Source organism: Lissotriton helveticus, assembly GCF_964261635.1.
Source record: "Lissotriton helveticus chromosome 1_1 unlocalized genomic scaffold, aLisHel1.1 SUPER_1_unloc_16, whole genome shotgun sequence".
Lineage (NCBI taxonomy): Eukaryota > Metazoa > Chordata > Amphibia > Caudata > Salamandridae > Lissotriton > Lissotriton helveticus.
Window position 1 is genome coordinate 3,914,847 of NW_027611655.1, and position 7,707 is coordinate 3,922,553.

Genomic DNA, 7,707 nt, shown 5'->3' on the forward strand with positions numbered 1-7,707 from the left:
AAAGTCAAGACAACAGGATCCACCCTCTACTATAGGTAGAATCATGAAAGGACACATAATTATGTCAAAGCCAATAGGCAATAGATGGATTAGAGTCAACAATAAGGGATCTATCATCATATTAAGCAGCTATCCTCTAGTTTATGCTTCTAGGTATGGCAAAAAGGCCTTAAAAGGACCAACACAAGGCAAGAATAGAGATTCAGGATGGTAGCAAGCTTAAAGTCACCATCACTCATAAATAGAGCCCAAAAATCGAGCAGAACAAGTAGTCTAGGGTAAATGCATGGGACCCCGCCGTTTTTCTCGGCCCCTGCTAGATGGATCACCCCGAAACATTCCATGCGCAAACTAGTCAAAAAGGAGCACCATTTGGAAAGTTTTGTGGAGATTCATCAAACTGTCCCAAAGTTATTTGCAACACAAGAAATGCTTTTCCTATGGAACAGCAGACCTAACTAAAATACCTTGTGTCATCCACCACAGGGTAATATATATATATATTTCCAGTGAAAAAAACAAAGGTTATAGTAGTGTTATTGTTAGGTGAAGTGTTCAGTTTTAAACTCTAAAAACTATTGACATTCACCATTAAAGTTATCTCAAGTATCTCTAACTTGCGCCCTAGACCAAGGTAACTCTAACTCGTGCCCTCGCCATGTACAGTGATATTATCAATGTCAAAGAAGATGTAATGTGTGATGTAATACCTAGGGTAACTAGCAGTGCGTGGTGAGAGCGTGAGTAATAGTTGTCTCAGGCCACGAGTTATAGTTACTTGAGATAACTATAGCTGGTCAATTTCAGTGGTTTTTAGAGTTTAAAACTGGACATTTTACCTAACTAAATAATACTTTAACCTTTGTTTTAGTGAATTTCAGTTTTTTTCCCTCAACTTAAAGTAACACGGTCAGGATTGGCCACAGGGCCTGGCTCTGGGGACCCCAAGGCTTTTTTTTGTAAAAAGGAGGGGGTTGTGCTTTGTAAAAAGCAGGGGGCTGTTTGCACTCTTTCCCTGAACTTTTTTTGGCCCTGGGGACCCCATCCTCCAGGTCCACTAATTAAAATTAAGAGGAGGGGGGACATGCAGTCCCCCTCACAGGCCAATTTCGGCCCCAGGGACCTCCCCCCAACCTCCTGGGCCCAGCACATATTTTGTGGAGGTAGTGGAGCACTTGCATAATCACAAACCACTTAAGGCTCAGAGATGCCTTTTGGGACCGGCCCGAGATGGAAGACATAACCCTGGTGCTTCAAGTCTGCACCTAACTTTGAAACGGCGGACCCCAAGTGTAACGAGGAGGCCACAACCACAGATTCTGTTAAGAACGAGCCCAGGCCTGAATCACTTGGAGGAGGACCGCAGTCATCCATCAGTTACAGCCCAAGATGTATCACTAAAGGGACCATCACAAGACCCGTTTGTGTGAAGGAACTTGCGTTACCACCCAAGAGTATTTGAACACACTTGCCCCGGTGACAGAACAAAGTATCTTGTTTTGAACATCATGGGGTTGTGACAAGATTCTCCCTAATCCAATCACCTGAAAATCAGTTCAAAAGTGTTGGCCTGATGAAGGTGGCAGCTACTTAATTCCACCAAAACGTGCGTTGAGCAACTAGCCAGGAACATTAACAAAACAACACCAAAGCGGTTGCAAATTAAGATTTACTCAGCCCCCTATCCCTGTGTCATTGGTGTATGTTAGAAAAATACTCCAGTTCCCCCACATTATTTTGATGTGTGAATCTTGAGATGAGTGAGATTGCTTTTCGTTTGTGAGTGTGGTATGAGAGGTGAGTCTGTTTGGATCTGAGGATAGTTGATGGGGGGCGATTTGTTTCTCTGCGAGATTCAATGATGAGGAGCAGATTCATGTGTCTACTGATGTATTTTATTTGCAAATATCATTAGTTGTAGATGTGTCCTACATATGATAACGAACAATGTGTTCAACATGTTTGTGCTGTTATTTGTACCAGCATATATGCTATAATTGTTAATTTTCAAAAAAAGAAGATGAATAAAAAATTCTATATTTTTGGACATATGACTATGGTGAGATTGAGTTGTGGGGACTATCTGTTTTGAGCCTTTAGCTGGCCACTAGTCAAATTAATATAGGTCTGACAGGAGCTTTTGTTTATGTGATTTAAAAAGGCTTTTCTCCCCTGACTCCTGGACCTCAAAGTATGTTGAGGGGGTAACGTTTTTCGAATAATTCAGGAGTGGGTCACTTGGCCACCCTCCCCAGGACACCGGGGACCACATCCCTCCCACGCCCAGCACATTTTTAGTGGGCAATAGGGGCACGGTGCCCTCCTCCTCAGGCCTATTTTAGCCACGGGGATCATATCCCCCGGGGTTCTTCAACATTATTTAAAGCAGAGGATGGCACGTGATCCCCCCCTTCCAGGGCATATTGTATCCCCAGGGTACCAATCCCCCTGGGCCTGGCCACATACATGAAGGGAGAGGTGGACATGCAGCCCTCCTCTACGGGGTGATATTTACCCCAGGAACCCCATCTACCAGGCTCCATCTAGAAAGGGAGAGCATGCGCTTCCCCTCCCCTCCCTGGGTTGGTTTCGCCCCTGGGGAGCCTTTCCCCTGCGGTCCAGCATAATGTTTAGGGGAAGGGGGCACACGGCTTCCCTTCCCGGACCGATTTCAGCCACAGAGACCACATCCCTTAGGGGCTCATTCTTAAACGTGGGTGCCCACCCAGCGCACTCACCATAATCTCATTTGGGACAGGGGGATAAGCCCAAGGCCCCCTCCGCATACAGCAGAAGCTGGCATTGCTCCCACCAGCAGAGAGCAGTGACTAATGCTGTTCCCACTGTAGGGAGCAATATTTTGATCTGTTTCTCTACCCGCTTTAGTGAAGGCAGGGAAACAGATCAAAAGTTTGCTCCCAGCGGGCGGGTGCATTTTCAAGGCTTCTGCCTGCTAGACTGGTGTCTGCTCCCACTTGTAGGAGGTTTGAAAATGATCCAGCCAAGCAAAAAAGCAAGCACAGGTTTCCGCGCATGGGGGTGGTGGGTTCCCTGAGGCACCTCATTTAAGCCATCCCGGGGGATGGGTTCCCGGGGCCATTAATGGCTCAGGCAGGGCTGCCATCACTTGCGCCTTTTGAGGCTTTGGGGTGGCTGAACAGCTTCTATCCCCATTTTCAACAATTTTGGCCGCGGGGTGGACTTTTGCGGGGACTCTGATCGTTCGGAGAGGGGGCCACAAATCCCCCCCTCCCATTTATGAGTACAGCTCCGGGGGAGGGCTCCCCAGAGCTAATAGTGAATAAATGCGACCCAGCTACCATTTTGTGTTTTCCTTTTCCTGTTCCCATGAGTCTCAAGGGATTGTGGTATTATTTTGATGATTTTTTTTTCTTATTGTCCTGCCCTGTTATATTATTATTTTTACTTCAGGACAGGTTACTAAGTTCCTTATTGCTGCAATGGCTGCCAGCCAATTTGTTGTACTTGGACACCACATTAGTCAGGTAGATAAGTTCAAATATTTAGGGGTCCAGTTGGATTCTGGTCTAAACTGGCACCCACTTGTAACCCAGAATGTGATGTCTTTTAACAGAGCCACGTTTAGCATTGGCGATTTCTCATGCCGGTAAGGGCGCACCCACTTTAAATCTGTCTTGGAAATCTTCCGGGCTAAGTGCCTCCCATTAGCAATTTATGGCAGTGGAATATGGGGCAATGGCCCGGTAGCCACGATTCAAGTAGCAGAAAATACATTTTAAGGGGCTTCCTGGGAGTCCCACAAAAAGTACCCTATGAAATTGTCCACGAAGAACTGGTATTAGGTTACATTACTGATCAGATCCGACTTGCCCCTTTAAAGCTCTGGTTATCAATATGGACAAAGGAGTAGCTTGGTTTTATCAGATTAATATTGCAGGATTGCTTAAAATTGGATAAGCCCTTTCAGATCCAGTGGTTGCCTATATCTCCCATATTATGATGTCCTTAGGGAGGCCCAATCGATATACTAATCCAAGCTGCTTAGTTAGCTCTGATCAAAAATGGGTGTAGCAGCATTTATGGGTAAGAAGGCAGCGGACCAGGAGGACTCTGCAATATTGAAACTTTCATTCAGACATGTGATTTTATTGAAACCGTGGATAATTTAGAACCATATTTGACTTGGAACATGACTCGTCATCAGTGTGATTTATTGACTTATTTCAGGCTGAATTTATTGCCGCGTTTAGTCTTTTTTAGGTCTCGCGACCTGTCAATGCGCATGCGCATTGAGCGGAGCGAGACTATAGGGGCTTAAACAGACTTTAACTAACTGGCGATTTGATGCTGTGCCCGTGCGCTTTTAGGTCAATGCGCAAGCGCATTGACCTAAAATGCGTGTGCACAGCATCAAATCGCCAGCCATCTGTTCCCCAGCAGCTCTTCCCGCTCCGCCCCACAAGCTTCCCCCAGCGTGCACTCTGCCTCAGCCGCACTCCTCCCACACCTTTGAAGTGAAGCTTCACTTCAAAGGCCCCTGCTGTTCCACACTGCGTCTCTCCCTCATTGCCGCTCTCCCCGCTCCACCCCCTGCTGCGGCCGTGTCGCATTTCTCCTCCCCTCTCCCCACAGCAATGCCCTCCGTCTTGTTATCTTTTTTCCTCTCCCTCAAACCTATCTCGGTATAACTTTTCCAGCTGTTGTAAATCTTTCCCTTTCAACGGCTTTTAAGACTTCTTAACCGCATCGTTGCGGCGCATTTTCCCCTGCTGCGCTGAGTTTTTAAAAAAACCATTATTCATGACGAGCTGGGCTCGTCATGAGCGTGCGAGGAGGCTACCTCATGACGAGCCCAGCTCGTCATGAGCGTCGAAGGGGTTAAACGTTATTTTTATTTAGAGGGAAGTTTTCTGGGAATGAATTGAGCCATACTTTTGGATCTAGCTTTTTCTGCCTTGTCTGAGCCGCACAAAAGTATTTATTTTTGCAGATTTGCACTTTCGACCTTCCCTTTGAGCTGGTGTGTACTTCGGCTCCTAGCACGCCAACAGAAACCATTCCTTCCAGTTAGCACATACACCATCATAATAAACTGAAGAGGGCAGTCTGAGAATGGGCATCCCACACTCCACTCACTGGATGGTCCTCGGCCTGCACTTAGTTCTATTGAACCGAACACCCCCATGAGCAGTGTTTACCCTGCGTTGGTGTTTTTGAAGGGCACAGTACGCTGCACATTAAACAAACAGCTCCTCTAATGGCACTGTACATGGTGTGCTACATCAGGTTGCTCGATTAAAATGCACATAAACACACAACTGCTAGACGAATGCTTTTAAACATGTTTCCCCTCAGTTTGCGATGGCCTCTATAAAGGATATTTTCAGCTGCAGTGCCCATCAAATAGTTTCACTTGGGATCCTTTTAAGACTATTAACAGCACTTTAATGACACAGTGCTCGGTTTATTAGGTAGAAGCATGCTGTATTCAAAACATAAAGCTCTGCCCACTCTCAGCACATATTTTTCATTAGCTTGTCATTATCCTTTGGAAACTGTGGCTTTTCATTGGTTAATGGGCTTAGTAGTCCCTCCTTAGTACAGCCTTGTCTCATTTTGTAACTTCCCATCAGAACACCACCTGTTACATGTGCTACTTGGTATACTTTAATTACAGCCTCTGAGCACTGATTTGGTTAAATATTTTTATCCTGCTTGCTGTTGCAGGCAGGACACCTCTTCCATCAACGCTTTATTTATTTTTTCATAGCACGGCACGCTGATGCAGTGGTGGCCGTGCCTTTAGTTTACTATTTGCTGCCTGGAAGCGGCCGCATATTTTTTGTTTTTTTAATATTTTTTCGCTTTCACTTGACAAACCGATGCTTTTTTTTAGATGCGCCTCATCTTTTTTTTTAAAACAAGCATTGAAAATGCAATAGGTCTCGCCTTTGATTAAGTTAAAGCCATTTGCTTTGCTAATGGTATTGCATAGCAAAGCAAATGGCTTTAACTTAATGAAAGGCGAGACCTATTGCATTTTTAATGCTTGTTTAATCTTGGTTGTTTTAAGGATTCGGAATTGCACTTATGTGACTGACAATGTCTCGGTCAATGACACCTTACACACGGTTATGATTTGCTCTAAATATAATATCCGATGATATAAGTTTTTGCGACCAATTTTAAAATTACTTAATTTTACTCAAGTTAGGCCGGCTTTACTGTATTTACAGTTTTTAAATTTGCCCACAGTTTGTTTCTTTCTTGTACGTTTTCTCTCTGGGTTGTAAAGCAAGTGTGATTATGTGCATGTTCATTTACGTTCTTTTTGAATTGATTTATCTTTTATGATTTTATTCTTAAAATCGAATAAAGATTATGTACTGAACTACTGAACAGATTTAAACCAAATCACAAAAAGCACAATTTGCGGACCATAGTCTAGCTTCCTGCTGAATTTGAGGCAATTCCATTCAGCAGTTTTTTGCTGTAGCCTGTTTTAACGAAGTCTATGGAAAATGCATGGGAATTCTTGCATTTTGGGATCCCCCTTTTTTCTCGGGCATCGCCTTATGGATCATCCCCCAACTTTCTATGCAAAAACTAGTCAAAAAGGAACACCTTTTTGGAAAGTTTTGTGGAGATTCATCAAACGGTCCCAAAGTTATTGGCAAGACAAAAAATTATTTTCCTATGGAAGAGCAGAAGTAACTAAATGAACCTAGTGGCATCACTGAAAAAAACTTTATAGTAACGTTATAGTTAGGTGAAATGTTCAGTTCTAAACACCACGGAAATTCACCATAGTTGTCTCAAATAAGTATAACTTGTGCCCTAAGGTAACTATAACTCGTGTCCTCGTCAAACACAGTGATATTATCAAAGATGTCAAAGATGAGTGATCCAATACCTAAGGTAAGCAGCAGTGTATAGTGAGGGTGCGAGTTATAGCTTTCTTAGGGCATGAGTTATAGTTATTAAAAATAAGTATAACTTGTGAATGTCAGTGTTTTTGGAGTTTAAAACTGAACATTTCCCCTACCTATAACAATACCTTAACCTATGTTAATTTCAGTGCCTTTCTGGTGTTTTATTTTTTTACGTAAAGTAATATCTAATTACCAGGCGTGCACGCGGGGGTCTGTATGGAGGGCCTGCCCTGTGGCTAATCCCCTGCATGCAGCCAACCGCAGGCTGCACACGGCCAAAGTCCACAAAGCCTGGCCTGCTGCCAGGCACTATGGCCAAAACACTGCATGCAGCTAACCCAACGCTGCACACAGCCCTGGACCATGCACAGTGAGGAGTTAGCCAGGCCCCCAAAGGCAGCCAATCCCGCACCTCGCACGGCTGAGGTTGAGCATTGGGCTTGGCTCTGGGGACCCCAGGGCCTTTTTTTTTATTTTTGGAGAGGAGGAAAGCTGCATGGCCCCTGCTCCCTGCACCAATGATTAACCAATTCCCCAGGGCAACAAATAAAAATTAAGAGGCAAGGGGCCATACAGCCCCCTCACAGGTTAATTTTGGCCCCAGGAACCCCATCCCCTAGATCCTGGCACTTTCTTGGGGGGGAGGAGATCACATTACCACCCTCCCCATGCCGCTTTTGGCCCCAGGGACCACATCCCCCAGAATCCTTCAACATATTTAAGGGTGAAGGTGGTACGCGGTCCCCCTTCCCGGGCAGATTTTAGCCCCATAGACCATATCCTGTGGCTGCGT